Genomic DNA, 19,983 nt, shown 5'->3' on the forward strand with positions numbered 1-19,983 from the left:
ATGTGGAATATAATTCAAGGCCATTTTTGTAGGGATTTATACATTTTTCGTTAGAGCTAATCAAGTGGAAATGACAAACTTTAGAAAACTCAAATACACTACAAGTTTGCATTTCCTGCTTTGCAGGAAAATACTCAGCAACAAAAGAGTGAACAAATTAAGATCCTACATCTGTATGTATATGTCCTTAGAAGCTGTACGAATAAACTCAGCAAAAAAATAAATGTCATTTTTTCAGGACCCTGTCTATCAAAGATAATTCATAAAAAGCCAAATAACTTCACAGATCTTCATTGTAAAAGGTTTCAACACTGTTTCCCATGCTTGTTCAATGAACCATAAAAAAATAATTAATAGGCACCTGTGGAACGGTCGTTAAGACACTAACAGCTTACAGACAGAAAACAATTAAGGTCACAGTTATGAAAACTTAGGACATTAAAGAGGCCTTTCTACTGACTCTGAAAAACACCAAAAGAAAGATGCCCAGGGTCCCTGCTAATCTGTGTGAACGTGCCTTAGACATTCTGCAAAGAGGCATGAGGACTGCAGATGTGGCCAGGGCAAGGTCCGTATAGTGAGACACCTAAGACAGCACTACAGGGAGACAGCTGATCGTTCTCGCAGTGGCAGACCACGTGTAACAACACCTGCACAGGATCGGTACATCCAAACATCACACCTGCGGGACAGGTACAGGATGGAAGCAACAACTGCCGAGTTACACCAGGAACGCACAATCCCTCCATCAGTGCTCAGACTGTCCGCAATAGGCTGAGAGAGGCTGGACTGAGGGCTTGTAGGCCTGTTATAAGGCCGGTTCTCACCGGACATCACCGGCAACAACGTTGCCTCTGGGCACAACCCCACCGTTGCTCGGCCAGACAGGACTGGCAGACAGTGCTCTTCACTGACGAGTCACGGTTTTGTCTCACCAGGGGTGATGGTCGGATTCGCATTTATCTCGCATTTATCTAAACTCTGTGTGTTACAGGGAAGACATCCTCCTCCCTCATGTGGTACCCTTCCTGCAGGCTCATCCTGACATGACCCTCCAGCATGACAATGCCGCCAGCCATACTGCTCGTTCTGTGTTTGATTTCCTGCAAGACAGAAATGTCAGTGTTCTGCAATGGCCAGCGAAGAGCCCGTATCTCAAACCCATTGCGCATGTCTGGGACCTATTGGATCGGAGGGTGAGGGCTAGGGCCATTCCCCCCAGAAATGTCCGGGAACTTGCAGGTGCCTTGGTGGAAGAGTGGGGTAACATCTCACAGCAAGAACTGGCAAATATGGTGCAGTCCATGAGGAGGAGATGCACTGCAGTACTTAATGCAGTTGGTGGCCACACCAGATACTGACTGTTACTTCTGATTTTGACCCCCCTTTGTTCAGGGACACATTATTCAATTTCTGTTAGTCGCATGTCTGTGGAACTTGTTCAGTTTATGTCTCAGTTGTTGAATCTTGTTATGTTCACACAAATATTTACACATGTTAAGTTTGCTGAAAATAAACGTAGTTGACAGTGAGAGGACGTTTCTTATTTTGCTGAGTTTTTAAAGTCACTGCCACCTTATATGGCTGCATCAGACCAGCTGGTGACACTATAGATGTCATTGGCATCAGTAGAACCATAGGATACTTGAGAAATAACTATTGGTCAAGTGGACTGAGTCTAATGCAAATTAATGTTAGATTTAAATTATGGATATTTTATTTGGTAAAATGAAACACTGGAAGTCCTGTCGCTTGCACAGTGAGTGTATTACAACTGTGAGAATGTATTGAAGTATTCTGGAACGCCAATGTGGAGTGAACCAACAGATTTAAATCAACATGGTGTTAGGTTAGAATTTTCAGAGTAAATAACTCAACGGACACACTTGAAAAGCTTAACCAAGTTGAATTCTTCCCAAAGGGTCGATACAGCTGTAATTCAGACTCAGACATGGCTTCCCCCGTGGTGGTATTCATACCCCACTTTGGGTGGAGTCTCCTCCTTATAGCTAAACATTGCATCATTCTTGCAAGCAGGGAACTAAGTAATATGAGCCTTCAATGGTTTCTCCCCTTATCAGCACTGTCACATGCGATTTTGTTGTCTGCACTCAGCCCCTCCCAAGCTTCATTATGTCACCCCTCATGTCTTTTCTGTAACTAATGTTCCTATACTTCTGAATAGAACCGTTATTTAACCCAGAATCCAACAATGGTAATGCTTTCACTGATTGCACATAAATGAAGATTGTTTCTACGTGATAGAATGCTTGCTTTGTTATTGAATTGATCTCGTGTCCTTTCTTTCATCCTGTGAACCTCGTTCGTTGCTGCTCACAGCTATAGTTGCCTTTGCGTCTCAGCAAACCTCCATGCCTCTGCCTTAATCCCATGTTAAAAAAATGTATTCTATAATTGTTGTGAAGCCAAGAACTCTCATAATTACATACAATTTCATGTTGGACCCTCTACTTATGTTTAATTCATAAACCACTGGGCTTGTTTTAGATATATAAAATGTCCAACCATACTGGTGCCCCCAAACCCCACCAGCTTAGCGAAGCAGTACAACTCCCCTGTTGGTGTCTCATTAAATAGTATTCGTTTAGAAATTTTTCACAATGGAAGCTTATTTACAACAGTGAAACTAACATGATACAGGCCTACATTGTCCATAAAAAATCAACATGAAATAAAGGACAAAATAAATATGGTGCTTTCCAATGAAAACATTTCCTTCACAATTGTTCATTCAACACGCAATGGTTCAAAAGTATCTTCAAACTTTACAGCGGCCCACTGAAGTGCACATACCCGTCCTCTAATCGGCCGCCACCATTCATGCATTTTTGGCATGGTAGATTTGTTCCGTGGCAGGAAAACGATTCCATCCTACATGAAATAGTCAAATCTCCTTGAGAGATAGGCCTAAATTATTTATTTTGTAGTGCAAAATTATCCACTTTCCAAACATACTTCTTTGGGTCTTTTTGCTCATTTATAAGCAGCAAAGATAAAAACATAGCGAGAATTACATACATGTAGATGTACTTACCTTAGGTGCATATCATAGATAACAAGAACTGTATGGTCTTCATACCTGTGCATGTCTACTTCCTGGTCATCTGTGTGCCTATAGGCCAGCGGAGGCACAACATATGCCCTCAGACTGGCTCTCTAGTGCACAAATTTAATGGAATATACAAAGACAGACAACAACAACCACATAAGTAGGTCAAAATTGCTTATACTGTACACACAGTATGAGCCAAAGCCCATGGTTTTGATCATACTGACCCTGTATGAGTCCTCACTGCTTAGCGTGTCTGTATGTTTACTCAGACACCAGTTACAGAAATTAAATTATAAATGTAAAGATGTCATTCATCATGCTATCAATTTACAGGGAGGGAAGTGTCCAGGAGATGGATGACTCTCTCCCCACAGCAGTGTGCAGGACACTGTAGTGGACTGGAGCATCTTAAAGCCATGCAGGGTGATTACCATGTCATTTACCCAGACACACTTGCTGTGAGAGTTTGTCTGCATTATGCATAAGCTGCTGCAGGGTCTGGCTGGCCTATGGTTGTAGCACTGTGGTGTTTACACAGTACACACCACTAGGAGTGTGTTGTTCTAGGAGAGGTTGATGATCTTTTCCCTGGCAAGTACTTTTATTTGAGTATTTGAATGGTTATTTGTAAAAACCAAATAGTCTACCAAGTTGTATTAGAGTATTTTCAAATACTTATTTAAAATACTATACCGAGCAAAAATATTAACGCAACATGTAAAGTGTTGGTCCATGTTTCATGAGCTGAAATAAAAGATCCCAGAAATGTTCCATACGCACAAAATGCTCATTTCTCTCAAGAGTTGTGCACCAATTTGTTTACATCCCTGTTAGTGAGTATTTCTCCTTTTCCAACGTGTGGCATATCAAGAAGCTGATAAACAGAATGATTATTACAGGTGCACCTTGTGCTGGGGACAATAAAAGGCCACTATAATGTGCAGAATTTGTCACACAACACAATGCCACAGATGTCTCAAGTTGTGAGTGAGCGTGCAATTGGCATGTTGACTACAGGAATGTCCACCAGAGCTGTTGCCAGAAATGTTTACGTTCATTCCTCTACCATAAGCCACCTCCAACATCGTTTTAGAGAACTTGACAGTACATCCAACCGGACTCACAACCGCAGGGCACATGTAACCACGCCAGCCCAGGACCTCTACATCTGGCTTCTTTCGTCTAAGACCAGCCACCTGGACAGCTGAGGAAACAGGAGTATTTCTGTCTGTCTGTTCTGTTTGTGGAGAAAAACTAATTCTGATTTGCTGGGATGGCTCCCCAGTGGGTGGATCCTGCTCCCAAAAGGGTGGGCCTATGCCCTCCCAGGCCCACCCATGGTTGCACCCCAGCCTAGTCATGTGAAATCCATAGATTAGGGCCTAATTAATTTATCGCAAATCAAATCAAAATCAAATCAAATGTATTTATAAAGCCCTTCTTACATCAGCTGATATCTCAAAGTGCTGTACAGAAACCCAGCCTGAAACCCCAAACAGCAAGCAATGCAGGTGTAGAATTGACTGATTTCCTTATGAACTGTAACTCTGTAAAATTGTTGAAATTGTTGCATGTTGCGTCTATGTTTTTGTTCAGTATATTTTCAAATACCTGGATTAAATGCCTGGGATTGTGTTTGAGCCAGTGTATTTTAGTATTTTCAAATACTTTCCAGGTGTATTTCCAATACATTAACATGTTAAACTACTTGTCTATTCAAATGAAATATATCTGAATATTTACTTTGACTGTGTGAAAGTAATTGCGATATTTGAAATTGTACAGTATTTGAAGCCAGGTTTGGGAGACACCTTTCCATTGAGCCAGGAAAAGAGCAAGGTTTATCTCAGTTAGGAATTCACCAATTAAATTATACCCATGGTAGTTGCTGTGATTTTGTATCACACCTGCATTCAAACCGTCCAACACCCCTCATTACAAATTCTGTATGCAACATATGGGAAAGTAAATAGTGAGTATGAGATATGGGTTATTATTCCATGATAAGAGGAAACTACCCAAAGAAATGTTCAGTAAATTATGTTCAGTAACCCCCCACTGTAAATCTGAGTATAATATAAAGGGAAAATGTCTCAACATTAAAAACAGTAGCATTGTTACTCATTGCTTCATTGCCTGAATAATGCATGCATTTTGGGCAGTGGCATCTCAGCTTTCCTTGCATTGTAATGCTTGGATTGACCTCTCTTTTATACAATCAATCATGCCCGCCATGGGTGCCATTGTACCACTCCTGGGTAATAAATACGTATATGGCAGGTGAGAGGCTTGGAAGTGGGTGGAGGTCAAATCTTTAGCAGAATTATCATACCACTTTGTTATAATGTTAACTCTGTACATTATTGATTAGTGCCAACTGTGTTGGTGCATCATGAACAGGAAGCAAGAGGAGGCTAACACATTATTGTCTGTCAATGTCTCATACAGTATTTCTGCATGCAGGAACGGTAAAGTGTCAATGACATTCAGATATTCGAAATGTATACGGGCACAAACATAACCACAGTGATTCTTAACCACTGCATACCCACCTGTGCACGCACGCACGCAAGCATGCACGCACACACACACACACACACACACACACACACACACACACACACACACACACACACACACACACACACACACACACACACACACACTCACACACACACTCACACACACAGTTTTTAAGTCCCCTTTCACACTAGACTCTTCCTCCAGGAGCTATATTAGAGCTTTTAAGTGTCAACTTCAAAGAGGCTTTTAAAAATAGCCTTTGGGGTAAAAAAGTTCAGTTGCTTTGAGGTTGTCTCTCTGGGCAAGGTCATGGAATGTCTGAGACTGTTGTCAACACTCTGCCACACTAGTACACCCCTTCCCCTCTGTCTTTCTGGGCTGGGCTATAACTCACTCATCCTATGCATTGGGGATCACACATTTTGTAGAAGCTCTGGAGATGTGAGAGATGGCTAATATCATAATATGTTACCCTCAGTATGACCTATGCACCATTTTATCCCAAACAGAAATATTGGTCACAGAAGGCCATTTCTTTTTAAAACCTAAGGGGGTAGACTAATTAACCAAGTTGACCTGCTAATTTACTCTAATTGACCACTGCTTAATTCATCAAGTTCACTCAATATGGAGCTATCAGTATTCATTTACTTACTGAAAACAAGATTTCAGCCACCCTACAGTTACTTGGAAAAGTATGTAGACACCTGCTCATTCCAAAATCATGGGCATTAATATGGAGTTGGTCCCCCTTTGCTGCTATAACAGCCTTCTTTCTCTTCTGGGAAGGCTTTCCACTAGATGTTGGAACATTGCTGCAGGGACTTGCTTCCATTCAGCCACAAGATAATTAGTGAGGTCGGCACTGATGTTGGGCAGTTAGGCCTGGCTCGCAGTCGGCGTTCCAATTAATCTTAAAGGTGTTCAATGAGGTTGAGGTCAGGGCTCTGTGCAGACAGACAAGTCAAGTTCTTTCACACCGATCTCGACAAACCATTTCTGTATGGATCTCGCATTGTGCACGCAGGAATTGTCATGCTAAAACAGGAAAGAGTCTTACCCAAACTGTTGGAAAATTCTGTAGCATTAAGATTCACCTTCACTGGAACTAAGCGGCCTAGCCCGAACCATGAAAAACAGGCGCAGACCATTATTTCTCCTCCACCAAACTTAACATTTGGCACCATGCATTGGGGCAGGTAGCTTTCTCCTGGCATCCGCCAAACCCAGATTCGTCCATCGGACTGCCAGATGGTGAAGCATTTCAACTGCTCCAAAATCCAATGACGGCGAGCTTTACACCCCACCAGCTGATGCTTGGCATTGCGCAAGGTGGCCTTAGGCTTGTGTGTGGCTGCTCGGCCATAGAAACCCATTTCATGAAGCTCCCAACGAACAGTTATTGTGCTGACGTGCTGACGTTGCTTCCAGAGACAGTTTGGAACTCGGTAGTGAGTGTTGGAACCGAGGACAGACGATTTTTACGCACTACAAGCTTCAGTACTCGGCAGTCCCGTTCTGTGAGCTTGTGTGTCCTGTCACTTCGCGGCTGAGCCGTTGTTGATGGGACAGCTCTAACAATGCAAAAAATTGATGAACTGACTTGTTAAAAAGGTGGCATCCTATGACCGTGCCACGTTGAAAGTCACTGAGCTCTTCAGTACGGGCTATTCTACTGCCAATGTTTGTCTATGGAGATTGCATGGCTGTGTGCTTGATTTTATATACCTGTCAGCAACGGGTGTGGCTGAAATAGCCAAATCCACTAATTTGAAGTGGTGTCCACATACCTTTGACCATATAGTGTAAGACAAGAATAAGAATAGAATATTGATATGAACAACCACTGTCCTGTATTTTATAATGTTGTACAGGAGACTCCTAATGGATTCAAAGATGGCATGTGCAATACTCCTATACTCCTGTGTACTGAGAGAAGAGAGAATAATAAGGGATGAGAGAGGAAAATAGAATAAAGTAAGAGAGTGTGGAGACAGATATTGGAAATGCCATTTCCTACACTGTGCAAATCAAAGGGAATCCTCTATGACTCCTGGGAGCAGAGTCATCCGGGTAAAAACAGTTCCACTGTAGATGCAAATCTCTCTCTCCCTTATATCCCTCTCCTTCCATCTTTCTTTCTTTTTCTCCATCCCCTGTTCTCTGTTATGGTTACAGCACACCGCACAATCAATATCAGCGGAGCTGTCCAGTGATGGGAGAAGGAATTAAATTGGATAACAATTAGCCCTGAACTAATTCCCAGGCTCCCTGTGAAGAGAAAGGAGGATATAGGATGAAGGGATGAGGAGGCGTCATATGAAGTTCTCAAGCTAACCCCTAGTTCTAGATGCAGCATTTAACAAGAAGCACTTTGTAGTAGAAGGCGAGAGTAGTGACTCCAAAACTGTTTTTACTGTATCGTCAACATCACTAAAGAGCAATCTTTAGAGCAAAGCAGATTACTTTTAAATCACATCAAAGGAGGTCTTTAAACTTTTGTCTCTTCCTCTACTGAGCAAGCCTGCAGAGCATTCTGACATCCTTATCGCTCCCGACCAGACCCTGCTGCAAACACATCAATTGGCTGCTGCGACACACACCACAGTCAGTATTATCTTTAAAAAAAAAAGGTTTATCTTTTATGATTTTATTTTCCAGCTGACTGTTTATTACAGATGCAATGCATTTTGGCATAACCAGGTTGAGTTAATGGTTTCCAACTCACTGCAATCTCTCTTTTGACTTGGCAAGGAACAGACATACTAATTGTTTGCTAAACATGAGATAAGCAATACAGCTCTTTACCCGTAGAACTCTGCATCTGATCAGGATCCATAAAACGCTCCCACAGTCGTGTGGGTTTCAGATATCATATTTTATTAGGATCCCCAAGGCAGCGGCTACTCTTCATGGGGTACAAACAGGAAACAAAACACAAAAATAAAATACATAATATATTGTACATAACACTACGTAATACATTACAAAATATATCAAAATGTCTGTCTCTCTTCACAGCCCCCTTTTGTGCCGTAAGGTGTTCTTTTATCTGTTTTTTTATCTGTTTTTATTGCTAGCTTGAGTTACCTGGGGTGGCAGAGTTCCATGTAGTCATCATGGCTTTATTTAATACTGTGTGTTTCCCAGCCTCTTGTCTGGACCTGGGGACTGTGAAGAGACCTCTGGCTGCATGTCTTGTGTGGTACCGATGAATGTCCAAACTGTGTGCCAACTGCTTGAACAGACAGTTCCGTAGCCTGACCCATCAACAACTCACACACAACTTTGAGCAGGGAGAGATTGATATGCATACCACTGACATTCGCCCTATGTGTATATCTAAGTGCAACACGTGCTGCTCTGTTCTGGACCAACTGCGATTTAGCTATGTCCTTCTTTGCCGCACATGACCACACAACTGAGCAGTAGTCCAGGTGCAACAAAACTAGGGCCTGTGGGACTTGTCTGGTTGATTCAGATGTCAAGAAAGCAGAGCAGAGCATTATCATGAACAGACCTGTTCCCGTTTTAGCAATCATTTAATCTATATGTTTTGACCATGACAGCTTGCTATCTAGGGTTACACCCAGCAGTTTAGTCTCCTCAACTTGCTCAATCGGTACATTACTCAGCAATAGATCTAGATGAGGTTTAGGGTTGAGTGAGGGATTTGTCCCAAAAATGATTATTTTAGTATGATATTTAGCACCAGCCTATTGCTAGTTACCCATTCTAAAACTAACTATTGCTCTATGTTAAGGGTGTCAGTTATTTATTTTACTGTCGTAGCTGATGTGTATATACAGTACATTTGAGTTGTCAGTGTACATTGAAACACAGGCTTTATTCAAGGTCAGTGGAAGGTCATTAGTAAAAACAGAAAACAATAATGGCTGTAGCCGGCTACCCTGCGGTACACCACACTCAACAGAATTTGCATTAGAGAGGCTTCCATTTATTTGATAGGTAACTCAATCCATGATAAGGCAGAGGATGTAAATCCATAACACCATGTTTTTTCAGCAATAGGTTTTATCAATGATATCAAAAGCTGCACTGAAATCTAACAAAACAGCCCTCACAATCTTCTTATTATCAATTTCTTTCAGCCAATCATCAGTAATTTGTGTCAGTGCAGAGTATGTTGAGTGCCCTTTCCTATAAGCATGCTGAAAGTATTTTGTTAATTTGTTTTCTGTAAAATAACATTGTATTTGGTCATTTTTTCCCCAAAGTTTTTTAAGCACCGGTAACAGGCTGATTGGTCAGCTATTAAGGGGTGTTTCGATATTCTTGGGCAGCAGAATGACCATTGCCTCCCTCCAGGCCTGAGGGAACACACCATCTTCTAGGCTTAAATTGAAGATTTTATTTTTTTTATTTCACCTTTATTTAACCAGGTAAACTAGTTGAGAACAAGTTCTCATTTATAACAGCGACCTGGCCAAGATAAAGTAAAGCAGTGCGACACAAACAACAACACGGAGTTACACATAGAATAAACAAACATACAGTCAATAATACAATAGAAAAAGTCTATATACAGTGTGTGCAAATGAGGTAGGATAAGGGAGGTAAGGCAATAAATAGGCCATAGTCGCAAAATAATTACAATATAGCAATTAAACACTGGAGTGATAAATGTGCAGAAGATGAATGTGCAAGTAGAGATACTGGGGTGCAAAGGAGCAAAATAAATAAATACAGTATGGGGATGAGGTAGTTGGATGTGCTATTTACAGATTGGGAATTGGCTTTGGGGGTGACCAGTGAAATATACCTGCTGGAGCGTGTGCTACGCTGCTATGGTGACCAGTGAGCTGAGATAAGGTGGGGCTTTACCTAGCAAAGATTTATAGATGACCTAGAGCCAGTGGGTTTGGCGATGAATATGAAGCGAAGAGCATACAGGTCACAGTGGTGGGTAGTATATGGGACTTTGGTGACAAAATGGATGGCACTGTGATATACTGCATCAAATTTGCTGAGTAGAGTGTTGGAGGCTATTTTGTAAATGACATTGCCGAAGTCAAGGATCGTAGGATAGTCAGTTTTACGAGGGTATGTTTGGCAGCATGAGTGAAGGATGCTTTGTTGCAAAATAGGAAGCTATTCTAGATTTAATTTTGGATTGGAGATGCTTAATGTGAGTCTGGAAGGAGAGTTTACAGTCTAACCAGACACCTAGGTATTTGTAGTTGTCCACATATTCTAAGTCAGAACAGTCCAGAGTAGTGATGCTGGACTTTAATACCTTACAGTTGATGGCCAGTTGTATAGTTTCCTGTGAAGGAACACCACAGTCATCTAGTGGGGATAGGTGGTAATACCTTTGTAGAGGCACCCCTCTCTAGTACCATTCCAGGTGACCAGTGTTAGTGTGCTGCCTGCTGTAGTCCAGAAGGAGGAGGAGTTGCAGGGGACTGAATACATTTCCTGTGGAGAATGTGTACGTCAAAGCAGAGCCATCAGTCCATCTGCTGTCATTAATCAGCCAGGCTTTGTGTTGCCTAACCCCGGGGGACACCAGCCTTCCTCTCTGCTCGGGTGTTATCCTCAAACAGACACTCTCTCCTCTGAGAGTGATCTCTCTCTGCCATTGCAGGAAGTAACACGGGCTACAATGCAGATGCACAACTCTCTCTGTGGGGAGGGAGAATGAGGATTATTTTTAGGCAAGGGGAATTCAGGAGGAATGTGCTATTCTCATATATCACTTGCAGTACCTTTTAACAGTGCTAATGCTTCAAATATTTCACCTAACCAGTACTACTACAGGTTACAGCAACTTTTTCAGAATTTAAGTTTTACTAAACTGACCTTTTCAGATATAGGAATAAACAGAAAGCAAAGTGAGATGTAAAGGGTTATGGTATAGAGTTAGTAAAGTAGTAGCATACTGTACCTTTCCAAATGTTTCTGGGATTGATTTGTGAAAGCAGTTAATCTGTTATGAATATTACAAAAACTATTCTAATCACATACTGTGAAATTCTAATGGAAAAGTCTATACGTAATTTGAGAATCCAATCAACAAGAAAATATGGTTTAAATCAATACAAATCTAGTACAGGTATGGCACTTTTCTATGTTTCCAAATGTATCCTCGTGTGTTAGTGAAAATCACTGTACGGTCAAGACTGTTTACAGAATGCATTTAACCCAAACTTTGGGACTACCCTGCATTTTCTGGCCCCCATCTTCTTCAAAACATTTGACAATTCATTCCAGGCCACACGACCACACAAATCTATATTCCATCCATGGATATACAATGACATTATGTCTAATATGCATTTCCCACAACAAGACCAGTGCATACGCATATCAGTAACAGCAACATTAATGTTAGATGTCATGCAGTAAAAACGAAACTGCCACTGGACAAAAAGGCATCTACAATGCCACAATGTTAAGACAGTATCATGACATACCACTTTAGTTCAGTATTGTACTGTAATGACCTCGATAGATCATAAATAAAATGATGTCCACAACAGAGGATAGAGTTCTTGAATTGAACGGTTTATTAACCACAACTCACACAGGCTACTTTGGCCGTAGCCTAAGCTAAATACATCCGTATTCCACCCAGACTATTTGCTTTGACATCCCTCCCCACCCCCCTTTGTTTTTACACTACTGCTACTAGCTGTTTATTATCTATGCATAGTCACTTTATCCCTACCTACATGTACAAATTATCTCGACTAACCTGTACCCCAGCACATTAACTCGGTACCGGAACCCTCTGTATATAGCCTCATTATTGTTATTTTATTGTGTTACTCTTAAAATGTACAAGTCTTACTTAGCTCTATTTTTGTCACACCCTGACATTAGTATTCTTTGTTTTCTTTGTTATTTTTGTTAGGTCAGGGTATGACTTGGGTGATGTATGTGTTTTTGCTTGTCTAGGGGTTTTGTATGTTTATGGGGGTGTTTTCTATTCTAGGTGATTTTGTAAGTCTATGGTTGCCTAGATTGGTTCTCAATTAGAGGTGTTCAGTGTTCACGTTACGGGACTGTTTCATCTTCGTTCCTTTTGTCGGTTTTATTGTTTTTGTTCGGTGTTTAAGTATTCCCATTAAATATGGATTATCATCACGCTGCATCTTGGTCCTCCTCTCTTTCACCCGAAGACAATCGTTACAATTTTCTTAAAACTGCACTGTTGGTTAAGGGCTTGTAAAGTAAGCATTTCACAGTAAGGTTGCACCTGTTGCATTCGGCACATGTGACAAATACATTTGATTTGATTTGATTAAACAACAGGTATCCAACTCTCTGTTAAGACGTGAATGAGACAGAACAATGAAAGCATGGCAATACAACATGTAATGCCCAGCCACCTGCACAGCCCCCCACTGGTCCATCAACTACAAGGACACCTGCACTGAAACATTCCAGGCATTTCTTTGATTGGCAGACAGCAGGGGGACTGGCATGCTAGACCCTGTGAAACCATCAGAAACTGATAAACATGCAATGATAACCACACAACACCAGAATGTCAGAACACAGGCACACATAACTGCCCAAGCAAGTTGCTACAGTACTGATTTATGGTATTTGTCTGCATGCCACTACATAGCATCAAATCCAGTCAGGGGAGCTCAGTAGTGATTTCACTAAGGTAGTTTTGAATTACTTCAAATTACAGAGCTAAACTGTGTACTATTGACTTAACTCACAACCTTTCCCAGCATAGGCCTGCTACTGTCAACACACCCCGGTTCCTTAATTCTCTCCCTGTTCTCTGTCTCTTCCTCTCTCTCCTCAGCATGTCTGTGCTGGTTCCCCTGTATTCTTTTTAAAGTGCAAAACATTTTTGAAGGACTTGGCTGACAGAGGAGTTCTGAAGGCAGGTTTTAATCACTCTGTAATACTATATTTTGAGAGAAGCAAGTGCTCAACTCCCCCCTTCCATTCCCTCCCTTCCTCTAATACACCCTTTGGTGTATCACCAATGGATGAGAAATATGCCATTTTTCTTGTCTTACCCCTGTTGTTTCACATTCTTACCCACTACTATAAGATGAGCTGTGGACTGTCCAGTGTTAGTGGCCATTTAAACAGTGCAGCCACACAATTTCAGCTAGGCCTATTACTGTAAATGTTTTATACATATTCATAAACTGTCAATGGTTAAGGTATTTATAAACCCCTTTTTTAATGTAAAATGTTGTCAGTGGTGTAAAGTACTTAAGTAAAATGCTTTAAAGTACTACTTTAGTTGTTTTGGCGTCATCTGTACTTTACTATTTATATTTTTGACAACTTTTACTTTTAGTTAACTACATTCTTAAACACACCCGAAAGTATTTGTTACATTTTTAATGCTTAGCTGGAAAGGAAAATGGTCCACTTCACGCACTTTTCAATTGAACATCCCTGGTCATCTCTACTGCCTCTGATCTGGTGGACTGACTAAACACAAATGCTTCATATATAAATAATGTCTGAGTGTTGGAGTGTGCCCCTGGCTATCCGTACAAAATAAAAATACATGTGTCCCATCTGGTTTGCGTAATATAAGGAATTTTAAATGATTTGTACTTTTACTTTGAATACTGAAGTATATTTTAGCAATTACATTTACTTTTGATACTTAAGTATATTTAAAACTAATACTTTTAGACTTTTACTCAAGTTCTCATTTACTGGTTGACATTCACTTTTACTTAAGGCATCTTAACTTTTACTCAAGTATGACAATTGGGTACTTTTCCCACAAGGCTAATCTTGCTAAAACTCTTAAAACACATGATGGGAGGCATACACAGAGTAATGTCACTGACTGATGGGTAGCCTCCCTTTGACCCTCTTGTAACAGATTTGTAAACGTCCCCACACGTGAGGTCACCTGATTTGAAAATGGGGTCACAAGAGAAAATTAGCGCTTGGTTCATAGAACCTGGGTTAAGTCAGTAACCTCCGGTAGCTGCTAGATGCGGTTGTAACAAACAGAACGGTTTATGTTTTCTTCCTACAAATGTGTCTATCTTTGAACGGTTTAAGCAACAAAATATTGTGACCCCATCACTGAAAGATAAGACCCTCAGTAACAAGTACGTGCCACAGAAGGCTGATGAGGGGAGGACGGCTCATAATAATGGCTGGGATGGGATAAATTGAATGGTATCAACCAAATGGAAACCAGGTGTTTGAGTCCGATACCATTACATTGATGCCGTTCCAGCCATTACTATGAGCCCGTCTTCCCCAATTAAGGTCCCACCAATCTCCTGTGGTACGGATGTACAGTATATCACAAAAGTGAGTACACCCCTCACATTTTTGTCAATATTTGAGTATATATTTTCATGTGACAACACTGAAGAAATGACACTTTGCTACAATGTAAAGTAGTGAGTGTACAGCTTGTATAACAGTGTAAATTTGCTGTCCCCTCAAAATAACTCAAACACACAGCCATTAATGTCTAAACTGCTGGCAACAAAAGTGAGTACACCCCTAAGTGAAAATGTCAAAATTGGGCCCAAAGTGTCAATATTTTCATTTTCCAGCACTGCCTTCACCCTCTTGGGCATGGAGTTCACCAGAGCTTCACAGGTTGCCACTGGAGTCCTCCTCCATGACGACGTCACAGAGCTGGTTGATGTTAGAGACCTTGCACTCCTCCACCTTCCGTTTGAGGATGCCCCACAGATGCTCAATAGGGTTTAGGTCTGGAGACATGCTTGGCCAGTCCATCACCTTTACCCTCAGCTGCTTTAGCAAGGCAGTGGTCGTCTTGGAGGTGTGTTTAGGGTCGTTATCATGTTGGAATACTGCCCTGCGGCCCAGTCTCCGAAGGGAGGGGCTCATGCTCTGCTTCAGTATGTCACAGTACATGTTGGCATTCATGGTTCCCTCAATGAACTGTAGCTCCCCAGTGCCGGCAGCACTCATGCAGCCCCAGACCATGACACTCCCACCACCATGCTTGACTGTAGGCAAGACACACTTGTCTTTATACTCCTCACCTGGTTTCCGCCACACACGCTTGACACCATCTGAACCAAATAAGTTTATCTTGGTCTCAATAGACCACAGGACATGGTTCCAGTAATCCATGTCCTTAGTCTGCTTGTCTTCAGATAACTGTTTGCGGGCTTTCTTGTGCATCATCTTTAGAAGAGGCTTCCTTCTGGGACGACAGCCATGCAGACCAATTTGATGCAGTGTACAGCGTATGGTCTGAGCACTGACAGGCTGACCCCCCACCCCTTCAACCTCTGCAGCAATGCTGGCAGCACTCATACGTCTATTTCCCAAAGACAACCTCTGCATATGACGCTGAGCACGTGCACTCAACTTCTTTGGTCGACCATGGCGAGGCCTGTTCTGAGTGGAACCTGTCCAGTTAAACCGCTGTACGGTCTTGGCCACCGTGCTGCAGCTCAGTTTCAGGGTCTTGGCAATCATCTTATAGCCCAGGCCATCTTTATGTAGAGCAACAATTATTTTTTTCAGATCCTCAGAGTTGTTTGCCATGAGGTGCCATGTTGAACTTCCAGTGACAAGTCAGTATGAGGGAGTGGGAGAGCGATGACACCAAATTTAACACACCTGCTCCCCATTCACATCTGAGACCTTGTAACACTAACGAGTCACATGACACCGGGGAGGGAAAATGGCTAATTGGGCCCAATTTGGACATTTTCACTTAGGGGTGTACTCACTTTTGTTGCCAGCAGGTTGGACATTAATGGCTGTGTGTTGAGTTATTTTGAGGAGATAGAAAATTTACACTGTTATACAAGCTGTACACTCACTACTTTACATTGTAGCAAAGTGTCATTTCTTCAGTGTTGTCACATGAAAAGATATACTCAAATATTTACAAAAATGTGAGGGGTGTACTCACTTTTGTGATATACTGTACATACCTACTGTTTCCCTCTACCATACCCACAAGTCATTAGATTAGAACTTGTGGGAAAAATAACATAATTAATTATGATGTTCTTTTCAACACAGAAGATCAATAACCATTATTGCCTGATGATCTTCTGAACTTCCCAATACCTTTCTAGTGCATTTCAGTCACTTTTTTATTTGATTTATTAGGATCCCCATTAGCCGACGCCAATGGCTACAGCTTGTCTTACTAAGGTCCGACATATAACGAAAAATATATTACACTTCAAACCATACTGTCTTCAGATTGAAATACTGTCGAACATACTGTCAGTATAATTTGTAGACTGTAGTAGCCCAAATGTAAAATGCAAACATTGATTACATAAAGTTTTTACATGGTGGGGTCTTGAAAAATGTTTGATATCAAGATGGGGTTGAGGGCCAAAATAGTTTGCGAACCCCTGCCTGTGTAACACGATCCAAGGGGCAAATCAATCAGTGACTCATGGCTCAATTTGCTTTGCCACATTATTACAAGTTCTTGTTCACTCTTGCATCAGGATTCTCTGTGACTTTACCTTAGAACCATAATAGTATGGGCTGCCCATCCAAGAAGTGACGCTCAAAGATTCCGATTTTGTGCTGCTTTCAAGACAACTTGGAAACTCTGAACCCTCTGAGTAAAAATATCCTTACGCTTCCTATTGGTTCCTAACGTTTTTGGAGTAAAGGTTCCTATTGGTTGATTCTGACACTTTCCAAGCGGGAAACTCGGAGTTCATCTTTCTTGCTGCATTCAGACAACTCGGAAATCGGAAACACAGAAATGTCAGACTTCAAAACTTGTAGAAAGATGAGCTCTGATGCCGCATTCACTTTATGTCAGAAACTCTGTGTATCCGACTTGTTAACCAAGGCAGAAGAGTTGGATCCAGAAGCTCTACGCAAATAGCTTACATTCATTTTAACTCGGAGGCCCGAGTTTCCAACATGACAAGAACGTAGCATGAGTTTCCCACTTGGATCCAACTCTTCCTCCTAGGTTAACAACTTGGATATTTCCGAGACACGGGGCGGGGGCCTATGCATATTTATAAACAATAGCTGGTGCACGATATCTAAGGAAGTCTCAGGGTTTTGCTCGCCTAAAGTAGAGTATGTCATGATAAGCTGTAGACCACACTATCTACCTAGAGAGTTTTCATCTGTATTTTTCGTAGCTGTCTATATACCACCACAGACAGAGGCTGGCACTAAAACCACACTCAATGAGATGTATTCCGCATTAAGCAAACAGGAAAACGCTCATCCAGAGGCGGCGCTCCTAGTGGAAAGGGACTTTAATGCAGGGAAACTTAAATCAGTTTTACCTCATTTATATCAGCATGTTAAATGTGCAACCAGAGGTAAAACATTTCTAGACAACCTTTACTCCACACACAGAGACACACACAAAGCTCTCCCTCGCCCTCCATTTGGCAAATCTGACCATAATTCTATCCTCCTGATTCCTGCTTACAAGCAAAAATTAAAGCAGGAAGCACCAGTGACTCGGTCTATAAAAAGGTGGTCAGATGAAGCAGATGCTAAACTACAGGACTGTTTTTCTAGCACAGACTGGAATATGTTCTGGGATTCTTCTGATGGCATTGAGGAGTACACAAACATCAGTCACTAGGTTTATCAATAAGTGCATCGAGGACATTGTCCTCACAGTGACTGTACGTACATACCCCAACCAGAATCCATGGATTACAGGCAACATTTGCACTGAGCTAAAGGGTAGAGCTGCTGCTTTCAATTATAACCCGGAAGCTTATTAGAAATCCCGCTATGCCCTCCGACGAACAATCAAACAGGCAAAGCATCAATACAGGACTAAGATCGAATCGTACTACACCGGCTGCGACACTCGATGGATGTAGCAGGGCTTGCAAACTATTACAGACTACAAAGGGAAGCACAGCTGAGAGCTTCCCAGTGAAACGAGCGTAACAGACGAGCTAAATCACTTCTATGCTCGCTTCGAGGCAAGTAACACTGAAACAAGCATCAGAGCATCAGCTGTTCCAGACAACTGTGTGATCACGCTCTCCGCAGCCGATGTGAGTAAGACCTTTAAACAGGTCAACATTCACAAGACCGCTGGGCCAGACGGGTTACCAGGACGTGTATTCCGAGCATGCACTGACCAACTGATATTTTCAACCGCTCCCTGTCTGAGTCTGTAATAGCAACATGTTTTAAGCAGACCACCATAGTCCCTGTGCCCAAGAACACGAAGGTAACCTGCCTAAATGACTACCGACCCGTAGCACTCACGTCTTTAGCCATGAAATGCTTTGAAAGGCTGGTCATGGTTCACATCAACACCATTATCCCAGAAACCCTAGACCTACTCCAATTTGCATACCACACCAACAGATCCCCTGATGAAGCAAACTCTATTGCACTCCACAATCCCCTTTCCGACCTGGACAAAAGGGACACCTACGTATGTGAGAATGCTATTCATTGATTACAGCTCAGCGTTCAACACCATAGTCTCTTCAAAGCTCATCACTAAGCTAAGGACCCTGGAACTAAACACCTCTGTTACGGTGCGTGAATGAGGACCCAAAAGCGAATTAACTTAAACAGAGCTTCTTTAATTACCAAACATAGGTAGGCTCAGACGGACCGACAGATTCCGACAGGACAAGACAAGGTTACAGCAAACATGACGACAGTCTGGTTCAGGCATGAAACACAACAAACAAGAATCCGACAAAGACAGGAGCAGAAACAGAGAGAGACATAGGGACCTAATCAGAGGGAAAAAGGGAACAGGTGGGAAAAGGGGTGACGAGGTGGTTAGGAGGAGACAAGGCACAGCTGGGGGAAAGAGGGGGAGAAAAGGTAACCTAACAACGACCAGCAGAGGGAGACAGGGTGAAGGGAAAGGACAGAGACAAGACACAACATGACAGTACATGACAGTACCCCCCCACTCACCGAGCGCCTCCTGGCGCACTCGAGGAGGAAACCTGGCGGCAACGGAGGAAATCCTCGATCAGCGCACGGTCCAGCACGTCCCGAGAGGGAACCCAACTCCTCTCCTCAGGACCGTACCCCTCCCAATCTACGAGGTACTGGTGACCACGGCCCCGAGGACGCATGTCCAAAATTCTACGGACCCTGTAGATGGGTGCGCCCTCGACAAGGATGGGGGGGGGGGGGGGGAAGACGAGCGGGGGCGCGAAGGACGGGCTTGATGCAGGAGACATGGAAGACCGGGTGGACGCGACGAAGGTATCGCGGAAGAAGAAGTCGAACTGCGACAGGATTAATGACCCGAGAAATACGGAACGGACCAATGAACCGCGGGGTCAACTTGCGAGAAGCCGTCTTAAGGGAAAGGTTCTGAGTGGAGAGCCAAACTCTCTGACCGCGACAATATCTAGGACTCTTAGTTCTACGCTTATTAGCAGCCCTCACAGTCTGCGTCCTATAACGGCAAAGTGCAGACCTGACCC

The sequence above is a fragment of the Oncorhynchus mykiss genome, chromosome 4 (genome assembly GCF_057628025.1).
Source record: "Oncorhynchus mykiss isolate SJ-2025 chromosome 4, ASM5762802v1, whole genome shotgun sequence".
Lineage (NCBI taxonomy): Eukaryota > Metazoa > Chordata > Actinopteri > Salmoniformes > Salmonidae > Oncorhynchus > Oncorhynchus mykiss.